Genomic DNA, 15,723 nt, shown 5'->3' with positions numbered 1-15,723 from the left:
AATAACTCCGGAACACTCCCCCGCTGATTCGTTAACCCGCTTCAGCCACAGGCAGGCTAAATAATATCCACACCCCTCCAGTGTGAAGGAAACGGCGTCGCTACATGGAGGGTTCACCGAATGTCAGGTTGTTCTGGCTGCTCCGTAATTATCGGTGTGTTTGCGGGTGTTAATTACCATTTTTGCTTGGATGTCAGTGGATTTTAATTAAGCAGGTAATTTGTGCAGTTAACAAGGAAATAAATTCACTTAATTTTCTGTCAGCTTTTCATCAGGGTCAGTTTCAGTTTAATTCAGTTCATCGTACTATTAGTGCGTGTTGCTTTTTTAAATCACAGAACGTTTCTATTCGACGCCTCCACGCCGGCCTGAGCTTTAATTACTTTCTGTTAACGTGCCAGTAATGACGAGTTTCTGTTCTATTTCAGACAGACCAGAGGGAGATATATATACAGTGTATCACAAAAGTGAGTACACCCCTCACATTTCTGCAGATATTTAAGTATATATTTTCATGGGACAACACTGACAAAATGACACTTTGACACAATGAAAAGTAGTCTGTGTGCAGCTTATATAACAGTGTAAATTTATTCTTTCCTCAAAATAACTCAATATACAGCCATTAATGTCTAAACCACCGGCAACAAAAGTGAGTACACCCCTTAGTGAAAGTTCCTGAAGTGTCAATATTTTGTGTGGCCACCATTATTTCCCAGAACTGCCTTAACTCTCCTGGGCATGGAGTTTACCAGAGCTTCACAGGTTGCCACTGGAATGCTTTTCCACTCCTCCATGACGACATCACGGAGCTGGCGGATATTCGAGACTTTGCGCTCCTCCACCTTCCGCTTGAGGATGCCCCAAAGATGTTCTATTGGGTTTAGGTCTGGAGACATGCTTGGCCAGTCCATCACCTTTACCCTCAGCCTCTTCAATAAAGCAGTGGTCGTCTTAGAGGTGTGTTTGGGGTCATTATCATGCTGGAACACTGCCCTGCGACCCAGTTTCTGGAGGGAGGGGATCATGCTCTGCTTCAGTATTTCACAGTACATATTGGAGTTCATGTGTCCCTCAATGAAATGTAACTCCCCAACACCTGCTGCACCCATGCAGCCCCAGACCATGGCATTCCCACCACCATGCTTGACTGTAGGCATGACACACTTATCTTTGTACTCCTCACCTGATTGCCGCCACACATGCTTGAGACCATCTGAACCAAACAAATTAATCTTGGTCTCATCAGACCATAGGACATGGTTCCAGTAATCCATGTCCTTTGTTGACATGTCTTCAGCAAACTGTTTGCGGGCTTTCTTGTGTAAAGACTTCAGAAGAGGCTTCCTTCTGGGGTGACAGCCATGCAGACCAATTTGATGTAGTGTGCGGCATATGGTCTGAGCACTGACAGGCTGACCCCCCACCTTTTCAATCTCTGCAGCAATGCTGACAGCACTCCTGCGCCTATCTTTCAAAGACAGCAGTTGGATGTGACGCTGAGCACGTGCACTCAGCTTCTTTGGACGACCAACGCGAGGTCTGTTCTGAGTGGACCCTGCTCTTTTAAAACGCTGGATGATCTTGGCCACTGTGCTGCAGCTCAGTTTCAGGGTGTTGGCAATCTTCTTGTAGCCTTGGCCATCTTCATGTAGCGCAACAATTCGTCTTTTAAGATCCTCAGAGAGTTCTTTGCCATGAGGTGCCATGTTGGAACTTTCAGTGACCAGTATGAGAGAGTGTGAAGCTCTCACTACTAAATTGAACACACCTGCTCCCTATGCACACCTGAGACCTAGTAACACTTACAAATCACATGACATTTTGGAGGGAAAATGACAAGCAGTGCTCAATTTGGACATTTAGGGGTGTAGTCTCTTAGGGGTGTACTCACTTTTGTTGCCGGTGGTTTAGACATTAATGGCTGTATATTGAGTTATTTTGAGGGAAGAATAAATTTACACTGTTATATAAGCTGCACACAGACTACTTTTCATTGTGTCAAAGTGTCATTTTGTCAGTGTTGTCCCATAAAAAGATATACTTAAATATCTGCAGAAATGTGAGGGGTGTACTCACTTTTGTGATACACTGTATATATATATACATACACTGATCAGCCATAACATTAAAACCACCTCTTTGTTTCTACACTTACTGTCCATTTTATCAGCTCCACTTACCATATAGAAGCACTTTGTAGTTCTACAATTACTGACTGTAGTCCATCTGTTTCTATACATACTTTTTTAAACTGCTTTCACCCTGTTCTTCAATGGTCAGCGCCCCTTGGGCAGCGTCCTGTGACCACTGATGAAGGTCTAGAAGATGACCGACAGTCAGTAATTGTAGAACTACAAAGTGCTTCTATATGGTAAGTGGAGCTGATAAAATGGACAGTGAGTGTAGAAACAAAGAGATACCCCAAATTCAGTATCTCAGAAAATTAGAATATTGTGACAAGGTACAATATTGAAGACACCTGGTGCCACACTCTAATCAGCTAATTAACTCAAAACACCTGCAAAGGCCTTTAAATGGTCTCTCGGTCTAGTTCTGTAGGCTACACAATCATGGGGAAGACTGCTGACTTGACAGTTGTCCAAAAGACGACCATCGACACCTTGCACAAGGAGGGCGAGACACAAAAGGTCATTGCTAAAGAGGCTGGCTGTTCACAGAGCTCTGTGTCCAAGCACATTAATAGAGAGGCGAAGGGAAGGAAAAGATGTGGTAGAAAAAAGTGTACAAGCAATAGGGATAACCGCACCCTGGAGAGGATTGTGAAACAAAACCCATTCAAAAATGTGGGGGAGATTCACAAAGAGTGGACTGCAGCTGGAGTCAGTGCTTCAAGAACCACCACGCACAGACGTATGCAAGACATGGGTTTCAGCTGTCGCATTCCTTGTGTCAAGCCACTCTTGAACAAGAGACAGCGTCAGAAGCGTCTCGCCTGGGCTAAAGACAAAAAGGACTGCTGAGTGGTCCAAAGTTATGTTCTCTGATGAAAGTAAATTTTGCATTACCTTTGGAAATCAAGGTCCCAGAGTCTGGAGGAAGAGAGGAGAGGCACAGAATCCACGTTGCTTGAGGTCCAGTGTAAAATTTCCACAGTCAGTGATGGTATGGAGTGACATGTCATCTGCTGGTGTTGGTCCACTGTGTTTTCTGAGGTCCAAGGTCAACGCAGCCGTCTACTACTAGGAAGTTTTAGAGCACTTCATGCTTCCTGCTGCTGACCAACTTTATGGAGATGCAGATTTCATTTTCCAACAGGACTTGGCACCTGCACACAGTGCCAAAGCTACCAGTACCTGGTTTAAGGACCATGGTATCCCTGTTCTTAATTGGCCAGCAAACTCGCCTGACCTTAACCCCATAGAAAATCTATGTGGTATTGTGAAGAGGAAGATGCGATACGCCAGACCCAACAATTCAGAAGAGCTGAAGGCCACTATCAGAGCAACCTGGGCTCTCATAACACCTGAGCAGTGCCACAGACTGATGGACTCCATGCCACACCGCATTGCTGCAGTAATCCAGGCAAAAGGAGCCCCAACTAAGTATTGAGTGCTGTACATGCTCATACTTTTCATGTTCATACTTTTCAGTTGGCCAACATTAAAAGAAATAAACATTTGAAATATATCAGTCTGTGTGTAATGAATGAATATAATATACAAGTTTCACTTTTTGAATGGAATTACTGAAATAAATCAACTTTTTCATGATATTCTAATTTTATGACCAGCACCAGTATATATATATATATATATAGTCAGGTCAGGTCAATTGGAGCTACTAAAAAATTGCTCTAAGTGTGTGTGTACATATCTTACCCACTGCGGCCCTGACCAGGATAAATCAGTGGCAAAACAGACAAAGAATGAATGAATAAATGAATGAATGAATGAATCTGCCAAACATGCAGAAGGTAGATTAGCTGCTCTAAATTGCTTACTGTATGTGTGAGTGTATGGAAGCGTCTGTGTCCCGGGTGAAGTATTGATGATAGAAACAGCGATTAATAAATAATACATTATTTTAATCAACAAGTAAATGATGCTGCATTGTGTGTGTATGTGTGTGTGTGTGTGTGTGTGAGAGGCCACACACCAGTTGAAGGTGCTCATTACTCTCTTCGCCCGGCAAACCGAAGTGAGCGCCGTCCCTCTGCCCACCTGAAACCCAGCTGCCCTCGTCCCTCGCGCCGTCCTGCCTCCTTGCTAATGATGTCGGCGGCGAGGCATCGCGGGAGAGCCGAGCGCCGCCCGTCACTACGGCGCCATTCGCTTTTAATGAGTCGTTTCGGCAGCGTTTGAGGAAACAACACGGTCCTACTCTGACACCTCTGCAGAGGTCCGGGTGAAAACAGGCGAACACGAGGTGCCAAGTGTCATCGAGATCTACATTCAGTCACTGAACTCTCGCTACGCTTCTGGCTTCCCGGTAATAAAGCTGTGCTAAATCAGCCTATTAGCATCGCGCTTTATCCGGCAGAGCCCGGAGCTCCGTGTCCGGCGCCAAATTCGGGTTTTTTTTACTCTTAACTTTTCAAGAATGAGCACAAACCTGATCCCCGTTGACCCCTATTATTTGAGAATGCATCGTTTAAACCGAGACCGGCCGACTTCTCCTCACATTACACTGAAATGTTTGTGACGCTGTCAGTGGGTAAAAATCTTAAAATAACCCATCATTGTAGTGCCATATACACTCCCTGCACCCTTATATATGCTATATGCACAAAAGTATTGGGACACCCCTTCTACAGTCTACTGGAAATCTCCAGCTGTAACACCTGAATAATTTTTGTCTCTCTAACCATCCTTCTCACTGTGCGTGGGGGGTGAAATACACATCTGTGGCAGTAATTAAACCCCAGCCAATTAAAACTGGCCAAACCATTAAAACATCGGGTGTTTAAACACCAAGTTTAATTGAGGCCTAAGGGCCTTGATCAGGGGCCAACAGTGGCCACGTGGTGATGGTGGGGCTCAATCCAGCAACCTTATGATTGCTTGATCAGTGCCTTAACTGCTGAGCTAAGCAAGGAGCGCCCACTTGTCCACCCTTGCATCCACACCTTGTTAGTCAATTCCACTTGACCCGTGCTGCATTTCCGGCTGCCAAAACCCGTCCTGAGAGCTAAAACAGACGGATTTATCACCTCGGTCATAATTAGTCCAAAATCTGTCCGTCCCTCCTACAGAACAGCGGCGTGTCAGAGTGACTTTCAGCCTCACGAGTGACAAAATCAGGAAGGGTTTTTTTATGTTCCTCGTCTGAAGGATGAGAGCAGCTTTACGTATCTGTGACTGACAGGAAAGTCTTCCTGACCGCATCTGAATCAACTTCTCGAATCTGCGTCAGCCCGATTCATCTCAAACCCTTGAAAGTACGAGGAGAAAACGTTCGCCTCGCTGAGAAACCGAAATTAAAACTAGAATGAATACATAATGTCCTTGAGTGCATCTCTAGTTTATGAACAAACGTAAAAAAAACCAGAGGCGTACAGAAATAAAGGGCCGTCGCTCATAACGAAGCAATAACGCGCAGGAGTTTTCGTTCCCCCCCGACGGCCCGAGACTCCCGGCTGAAAGACGGAGCGTAATAAGGAGGCTGGAGCCGGAATATTGAAACGTGCAGATTAAATCAGGGCGCTGCGGATCAGCCGGCGACCATATGGATTTTTATTACAGGGACTTTAATGAACATTTAGCTCATCTGTGGCTTCGTTAGAGCCCAGATGTCGGAGCGGAACCCCGCCGAGCTCTGCTGCGGTGCTGCCGCCGCGTCCAGGTGCTGCGTGATGCCGAAGCCGTCCTGCATCTGTACTGATGTGGACGTTCAGAGAAAATTCAAGTCTGTTCAAAAGTATTGGGACGCCCCGTCTAATTTTTTTTATTTGTGCCTTTCAGCTACAACTGTTGCTCACAGGTGTAATAAATCAGTTATATAAAGGAAATTAGATTCAAATTCAAATTTGCAGCAACAGTTTAGGGAAGGTCCTTTTCTCTTCCAGCATGACAAGCTCTATAAAGACATGAAGAAAAGCTCAGTTTGAAGAAACTTGTTAGACTTGTTGGAGGAAACCGCAGCTCCTGGAGGAAACCCACACAGACACGGGGAGAACATGCAAACTCCACACAGAAAAGACCCGGACCAATCCACCTAGGAATAGAACCCAGGATGTTCTTGCTGTGAGGCCACAGTGCTACCCACCGAGCCACTGTGCCGCCCTTACAGATTCCAAGAATGGGTGGCACTGTGGGAAGCACCGTCGGCTCACAGCAAGAAGGGCCTGGGTTTGATCATTCTGTGTGGAGTTTGCATGTTCTCCCTGTGTGTGTGTGGGTTTCTTCCGGGTGCTCCGGTTTCCTCCCTCAGTGTAAATACTGCCCTGTGATGGACTTGGCAACCTGTCCGGGGTGTTTCCTGCCTTTCGCCTAATGAATCAGACCCACCGTGACCCTGACCATGATAAAGCGGTGGTTAAACAGACAGTGAATGAATGAATAATTGTGCTTATGAGACGAGGTGAGCTGTAGGCAGCTGTAGCCTAGTGGTTAAGGAACTGGACTAGTAATCAGAAGGTCGCTGGTTCAAACCCCATCGCAGCCAGGTTGTCACTGTTGGGCCCTTGAGCAAGGCCCTCAACCCTCAATTGCTTAGACTGTTTACTGTAAGTTGCTTTGGATAAAAGTGTCTGTTAAAGCTGGGATGGATAATAAATATTGGAGCTGGGTCATGTGACCATTAGTGGCCAATCACATGGTAAGTTTGTGTTTGCCACCATCCTTTCACCACCCCAAAAAGAAATCAACAGTGTTATTTTAATGTGGACATAAAGACAAACTAAAGAAAATAATGTAAATAAATACATTTTTAAACACGGCCTGAATCTGCATGCCCGCCTCACACAGCGCCACACACACGCCCGGCTCTTCAAACTTTACAAAAGGTGAGTTACTTCTCACCGGCGTGGATCAGGGGGAACATCAGACCCTCGCCGTGCCGCTCTCTGAAGGGAATTGAGTTCAGCGCCTGCCCTCTCGACTGGAAGATGGAACGTCACGCGCCATCACAGGAGGAATTATGACAAAAGGGCCCTTGGCCTGGTGGGAGATTAGAAAGCCTGGCATCATGGCCCTGGTCTCTGTGGCATCTTTGTTCCAGAAACTGCAGAGGTTGCGGGATGCTTTGTGCCTCCGAGAGCAAACACAATTAAGCGTGGTGTCGGGGTCCGGGGCCACGACGCCGGCAGATTAAAGGACTGTCATACACCGTGTCCTACAACAGGATAACGAGACGAGCTCAGAGAAGGCTCTCGAGAAAAAGGTTGTTAACACACCTGCAGGGGAATGGGGCACACACACACACACACACACACACACACACATAAAGACCAGGCCTTGTCATGTCTATTGAGATTTAAGGGCCTTGCTCAAGGGCCCCAAAAGTGCCAACCGTCCAAACACACCCACCTACACACACACACACACACAGAGCAGTTTTAGTATCTCCAGTTGCCCTGACTGCACATCTTTGGACTGTGGGAGGAAACTGGAGCACCCGGAGGAAACCCGCACAGACACAGGGAGAACATGCAAAAACCCACACATCCATTGCAAACAGGATCTTCTTGCTGTGAAGCCCCTCCATCGAATTACAGATCAATGCTTTCATGTATATATTTACAGACAAAGAGGGTGATAGATAGATAGATAGATAGATAGACAGACAGATACACAGACAGACAGACAGACAGACAGATAGATAGATAGATAGATAGCCAGACAGACAGATAGATAGACAGATAGATAGACAGATAGATACACAGACAGACAAACAGATAGATAGCCAGACAGACAGACAGATAGACAGACAAACAGATAGACAGACAGATAGATAGATAGATAGATAGATAGATAGATAGATAGATAGACAGACAGACAGACAGACAGACAGACAGACAGACAGACAGACAGATAGATAGACAGACAGACAGATAGATAGATAGACAGACAGATATATATAGATAGATAGATAGATAGACAGACAGATAGATAAATACGTACAGTATGTATGTGTATTGTACAGCAAAATAAATATGTATGAACTACACGTCCCAAAAGCTACGTACAAAGAGGCCTGGAGCTGAACCTTGTGGGACGCCTTAAGGCACTTATTAATGCTAACACATGGATCTGTGAAATACAACGTAAACCAGCAAGAAGCACCAACAGTACGTCTGTCAAATCTCATGACCAATAATCAGAATTAACCCTCCTCGAGTAGTTTATCATTCATAAATCACGTCCTTATTTTTATGATTCCTTTTGGACTTTTCTGAGAGAACCATTGGTGCGGTTCTATAAAACGTGGACGGGACAGAATTAATCCCACAGCCCTTAATAAATTAAACAAAGTCCTGAAATATCTGGACACGCCGAGCGCTGAGCCGCGGCTAGCTGTGTACGTACGGCTTTCATTTAAACGAAGACAGATGGGTCGCCATTAAAGCGAGATCACGTCGCTCAGGCTCTGTAGAACCGCGAGCGCCGCGCGCTCATTTTCTCGGGAACAGATGACCCCCGGACCGCGCTCGTCCCCCTCCGTGCCCTGTCAGCTCTGGAGGTGCTAGAAAGTAACAGCGCAAGTAAATTAGGGAAGCGAGCGCTTGTTTATGCTGCACGGTTCCTGAGGGACGTGGGCAAGGGTGAGGAGGTTAATGAGATCGATTTGTACCACCAAAAGTCTCCATGGAAACAGTCTGGGTGTCACGCTCGCGTGGCCATAAAGACATGATTCCGTATTGTAGATTATGAGAGAAGGCACGCCGCGTTTCGCTCTGTAGGAAAGTGGAGTTTGTTCTCTTGTTAAACGAACGTTTGGTTAATTCGCCGTTCTTCTAAATAAAGCGCTCGCACACAAATCCCAGCGCAGTTCAATAAAAGCATACTGCTGCTGTGACATTTCATAAACACATAATTGTATATCATTTATATTAGCGGGCGGCATGATGGCACAGCAGGTACAGGCATCTCACAGCAGCACGGGTCCTCAGGACCTGAGATTGATCCTTGTTTTCGGTCGCTGTCTCTTTGTGTCGGTTTCTCTAGGTACCACCAGCCAAATAGGTGGATTGGCTACTCTAAATTGCCCCTCACTGTGTATGGTTCAGTATGTTGTGCCCTGTAATAAATTTACAGCCCTTACAGGGTTCATTCTGCTGTGCACGCACTATGACTAGTCATGTCCCTCTGCATGGTCTAGTTTGACCGGCAGCTGGGAACGTGGAGGCGTAGCAGCATGCTGATCTGTCAACTTCTCATATTTGGCAGTCACCTGCGCTTTGTATCACTTGACATTTTAGCATTTTAACATTAAGCAGACACTTTTATCCGAAGCACAATACACAATTCAAGCAATGTGGGGCTTGAACCAGCATCCTTCTAATCACTAGTCCAGTACCTTAACCACTGAGCTACCACTCTCACTGCCTAGTTTGGCCAGCAGACATGGTTAAAGCGCTCAGGTGCCAATCATCTCTCAGTCTCTCTTGATTGACAGTCACCTGCACCAGGTGGAACACTGTAAATTATAATAGCTGTCTTGACTTAAATTAACTTAGTAAACTTTACTCAATTAGCAACAAAATGCTATTCTTACTCATTGTTATTAAGTTTTAATTACTCATAGGGGGAAAAAAACACTTTAATTATTGTTTTTGAGTGAATATAACTTAACACTGTTAAGTAGTATCGAAGGATGCGTTGTGAGCATGCGCAGTAGCTGTGTTCAGTCACCCGCTCTCCAGACAGGACTGGCGGCCACAGCAACGGAGTCGAAGAAGAGAAAAGGCACAGAAACCGTGTGGTTCATTTCAAGTCTTGGTTCGTTTTTAAGGATAAGTTATTAAGCAAACAATATGTGTATGACTTTGTGTATCTGAGTCCTGCCATATCTTTAAGTCGTACATGTGTGAGCATGAATGGTTACATCGCATATTGAAGAGTATAACGCGAGATATAAAGCCAGAAAAAACTATTTAGCCAAATATAAAGAAAAACTTGTGGCTCTGAAAAGTTGGTCCATGCTTGAAACCTTCCACACTCGCATCTGTGGCTCACACGTAATGAGCTTAATGTTACCCCAGCTAGCAGAGAACATTCTAAGAACATTAAAAAAATAACGAAACGTTAAAAAAAGGTTAACCTGAATACACTATTCTAAGAACTGAAAACGTTCTGAAAATGGTGGGACTCGAAAATGCATTCCAAGGTGGAGATTTGTGAAAACTCTGTTTTTAGCGTTCTTGTATTTATGGGCAAAGTGAGGCTTTTTAAAAATGCTGACATCACACAGCACACGTGTTTCTGGCTGAATCTCAAACAACTAAATGTTCCCTATATAGTGAACTACATAAGTGATAAAACAATGTTTGCACACAGCATTTCAGATCCCCACATATGAATCCCCAAATATGAACAAATGGAAATGGAAATATATAATGTACTACTGCAGAATCCATCATTTCATGACTCCATGGCCTTCTGACAAGGTGGTATGGTAATGTATTTGTTTTCGTCTTTGTCTGAACAGAGATATTTAAAACAAAAACAAACAAACAAACAAACAAACAAAAAAAGTTTTCACAAAAATATTTTCACAAATATCCGGATACGTGAAGACGGGGTATGATGGGCAAGGCTGAAAGGCAGTGTAGGCAGAAGATGGCATTGTGACAATGATCAATATTTCCTTGTAATGTTGTTTTTGTTTGGTTTCATACAGGATTCTGACAGCAATGAGGCCTGGGCACAAGTGTCTGTTGGGGTGCTGACAGTCATCAGTAAGGATGTGCCTCTCTCTCCAAATCGTCTCCACCTTGACCCGGTGTCTACTGCCATCATTGTTGAAGGAGGTGTTGTAATGGACAATCTACAGAACCTACCCCAAGCAATGTGCCTCTTGTTTGGGTTGTCATATGCTTCACACTTGGACTACCCTAAAGCAATGAAAAACACTTTTAACTTCATTCAGAGAGTGATGCTAGGCTTGGGCGAGAACAAACTCTCACCAAAACTACAAAGTCTTAAAAATCTCCTGTTGAGTAAAAATTAACTGATCAAAAGTCATCTTTGGCATTAGATCTCACATTTTGAGATGGTCGATTATACATTTTAATTTAGTTAACTAAAGGCATTCCTTTCAAATTAACAGCTGGTGGGTTCATCAGCAAGTTATGTTTAAAGGCTGCCAGTTTATGTTCATTTCTATGAGATCTGCCACTCATTGATCTGTCAAATAGTTGCACTTTGTGGAACCTTTTAGAACTGACCACTTTTCAGACAGATTTTATTTTAAAAAATCCTATTTTTTTCTATTGATTTTTTTTTATTTTTTACTTTAATTACTTTTTGTTTTATTGTAATACTGGCATATATCAACACCGATATATAAACCAAAGCCAACCCTGGTCTGAGCCCTTTGTGTTTTTCTGAAAAACAAATAAATCATAATAGAACTTTAAACCATGTCATTACCTTTTTATTATGTAAAATTGTAAATGGGATAATTTTAAGAAGATGGAATCTGTTTTTCATTATTGTGTACTGGATGTTTGAAGCACTTAAGTTACATGAGTAACACTTACTTGGTCTTTTTAAGGCAATCGGTTTGCGTGCTTTTGTCAAGTAAATCAAACTGTTGTTCAAGTAAATACAACCGACAAATTCTAAGTTGCAGAAAATACCACATTAGTTAGTCCAACTTAAATAAATGTGTTATTTGTAATGCACACATAGTTGCTTCCACTTGAAATTATTTAGTTGTGTGAAATAATACTTTTGAGTAGTCCATAATAAGTCAGAAGTACATCTAAAGTAAATTATCAAGTACTCTATACATGTTTTTTTAGTTAATTAAACTCAAGTGTGAGTAAACTGTACTTAATAAGCATTAGTTACAGCAACATACAATATCTTAGTACACTTTACTTAGTTTTTTTAAGGCAATCGGTTTGCATGGTTTTTTTAAGTAAGGTTAACTAATTAGAATTTACAGTGAAGGTTTCCCACATATCACGGCTTCTCTCTGTCCTCTTTGCCAGCGCCTTCGGTTGGCATACCTGCAACTCTTTAAATCAGATCTGCTCACCCTGGTGTCACAGCTTGTAGGGCTTCATGTAGGCATCGCCCTAGAAGAGTGGATTGCCCTGCCTTGTGTACACCATGAAGTGGTTATTTAGCAAATATACACCATTAATTTAATTAAAACAACAGAAACGGTGTACGTCAGAATGTTGTTTTTTGGCGTGATGTTCATTTTCTATCTGTAACATCTCAGTGTACCAAAGGTAAGGTAATAATAATGGTTGGTGGTGCCCTTTTCGCAGGATGAGAGGCTTCTTGTTTGAAGGAAGCGAGGTGAAAATGTGACGCCCCTGGCATTTCTGTAGACACGTCTCAAATCACAGATAGTCACTCTGAAAGGCCACTTTGCTCAACATGTTGGACAGTGTCAAAACTGGTGTTATTACTTCCTGTTAAGCTCTTTCCTCTCTGAGGTGCAACTACGAGTGAGAAAGTTACGAGATTACCCAAATGGCACTGCCAGACTGTATGAAAGTGCTATGATTGCAGGTGGGGACAATAATAATTAGGGTCTGATGGAGGTACGAGGCAGCACAAAGCAGGAATAAGCTTACTACATGGTTATAACAACTAGGCATCAATTAAAGCTAATACATACAACTGGTATCAATAATTACACCACCAGGTACGTGTTTGTTTATTTATGTTGGTTGAATTTTATTTGCTTTATTGTTGGTGCCATCATGGTGCCAGTTTAGTAACACACATATTCATTCATTCATGTGGATTTATAGATAGATAGATAGATAGATAGATAGATAGATAGATAGATAGATAGATAGATAGATAGATAGATAGATAGATAGATAGCTATTGAGGCTTTAGGGCCTTGATCAGGGGTTCAACAGTGCTGACTTTGTGGTGGTGGGCTTGACCTGGCTACCTTCTGATTACTACCAGTATCTTTTTTCAACTCTGAGCTACTACTTGACCACTTCACTCACCCACATCTACCGCAGCTGTAGCCTAGTGGTCACGGTACTGAACTAGTAATCAGACAGTTGCCAGTTCAAGCCTAGTGGTAACCTTGTGGTCAAGGTACTGAACTAGTAATCAGACAGTTGCCAGTTCAAGCCTAGTGGTAACCTAGTGGTCAAGGTACTAAACTAGTAATCAGACAGTTGCCAGTTCAAGCCTAGTGGTAGCCTAGTGGTCAAAATACTGAACTAGTAATCAGACAGTTGTCAGTTCAAGCCTAGTGGTAGCCTAGTGGTCAAGGTACTAAACTAGTAATCAGACAGTTGTCAGTTCAAGCCTAGTGGTAGCCTAGTGGTCAAAGTACTGGACAAGTAATCAGACAGTTGCCAGTTCAAGCCTAGTGGTAGCCTAGTGGTCAAGGTACTAAACTAGTAATCAGACAGTTGCCAGTTCAAGCCTAGTGGTAGCCTAGTGGTCAAGATACTGGACTAGTAATCAGACAGTTGCCAGTTCAAGCCTAGTGGTAGCCTAGAGGTCAAGATACTGGACTAGTAATCAGAAGGTTGCCAGTTTAAGCCCCACCACTGCAAGGTTGCTACTGTTGGGCCCTTGAGCAAGGGCTGTAACCCTCAATTGGTTAGATTGTATACTGTCACAACTGTAAGTCACTTTGGATAAAAGTGTCTGCTAAATGCCGTAAATGTAAATCTAAGGGTAGTTTACAACAACAAAACCACCTTCTGCAGGTTTTTTGGAGCGCTGTGCTTTGGGACTACACCCACACTGGCTGCTGCAGCTCCTTGTTCAGCATCTGTTTCTAAATTAATGTGCATTAATGCGAAAGGCACTTTTTAAAAAAAAGCTTCCATTTAAACACAAGAGCATTAGTGGGGTCGTGCACTGATGTGGGTGTTAAGTCCTAATTTATTCTTAAGTTGTTGGCTGTGGTTCAAGAAAACGCCTGATGCAGGCAATTAAACTCAACAAATCATCTCTTTCTGCTTTGTACTGGTAGGGGTCGCAGTGGGCACTATTTCCCCAGAATTGCTGAGTGCAACGTAGTAACACGTCACGGACAGGACGGCAATCCATCGTGGGGGCCTTGGCCAGCTGGCAAATGGTATATAGGTTCAGTATGACCCATTGTATTGGTGGTCTAGTGGCTAGGATTCTGCACTCTCACGGACGCGGAGCGGACTCGATCCTCAGTCAGGGATCTTCTGCTATTAGTCGGGCAGTAGTAGCTTAGCGGTTACAGTACTGGACTAGTCATCAAAAGGTCACTGGTTCAAGCCCCACCACTGCCAGCTTGCCACTGCTGGGTCCTTTAACTCTCAATTGCTTAGATATACTGTCAAAGAAGTATAAGTTGCTTTGGATAAAAGTATCTGCTAAATGCCGAAAATTGTAAATGAAAATGTTTTTAAAAATTGATTTGCCCAAAAGGTTTAGTACTGGGCCATCTTCTCTTTTCCCTTTACATCCATTCAATGTTAACCCCACAATAATTTCATCTGACTACACCCATTACAAAATAATAAAAAACATTGCCAAAGCAGGTAAACAACCCAAATTATCACCTAGCTTACTGCTAGGAGGAAAACAATACAAGGAACCAATTAGAAGCTGTTGAGACACGCATGGAACCATATCCACAGTCCAGCGAGGTTTGCGTCTGCTATGATGTTAGGTCAACTGAGCCTAAGGGAGCCAAGAAGGACGGGGGTCCCTGCTCCTCTCAAGGTTGCTTCCTGTAATTTTAAGGGAGTTTTTCCTTGCCACTGTCGCCCTCGGCTTGCTCAGTAGGGGTTTTTGGTCTGTTGGTCCTGGATTCCGTAAAGTTGCTTTGAGACAATGTTCATTGTAAAAAGCGCTATATAAATAATATTGACTTGACTTGACTAGATTGGGTAAGATTGCCAACTTTCAGAACTGGAAATAAGGAACACCCTGGGCTGGCGGGTTGGCAGAGGGCATAGGGTGGGGGGAGGGATGTCAGGTGTTTACCTGAGCGGGAGCGGTTAGGGTTGGACCTATAAAAAATATAACGGGTCTTACACCGTCACAGGTAACATTTTTTCTCGATAGTGCAATAGCGCCGGCCCTGCTTGTGTTACTTTAGTTTCGCCCTAAGCCGGAAATATATGCACGATGCGCTCTGCCCACTGCGCTACTCAAACAACGGTGTATTAAATAGGTTGTTATGCTGATATGCCTGCGCACACACAGCGTTACTAAGACTAAACGTGAACACTACTTAAAATAATAACCAAACACTTTCTAATTACCACGGTAGCAGCAGTTTTCTTTTCAGTTTTCTTTCTTTCATACAGATCGCCCTGTCTCAGTCTAATCTGCAGCATTTCTCTCCCATTGATAAAAATACGGAACAAAGCGCGTCCCGAATCAGTTCAATACGGAACGCGACGTTTAGTTTCCAAATAAGGAACGATTCCGTATTTTACGGGACAGTTGGCAACCCTAGGATTGGGCCAGGGACTTCTTACTAATGCATGGTAGAATCTAAATTACTGGTGAAGCCAAGCTTGCTTGGCTGTACACAGTGACAACTGCTAATTTATGAAGTGTCCTCTCTGCATGTACAGTATTGGAATAGGTTACCGATGGCATCTGCCATACA

The sequence above is a fragment of the Trichomycterus rosablanca genome, chromosome 20 (assembly GCF_030014385.1).
Source record: "Trichomycterus rosablanca isolate fTriRos1 chromosome 20, fTriRos1.hap1, whole genome shotgun sequence".
Taxonomy (NCBI): domain Eukaryota; kingdom Metazoa; phylum Chordata; class Actinopteri; order Siluriformes; family Trichomycteridae; genus Trichomycterus; species Trichomycterus rosablanca.
The sequence above is the reverse complement of the archived record's forward strand: the minus strand, read 5'-3'. Positions refer to the sequence as shown.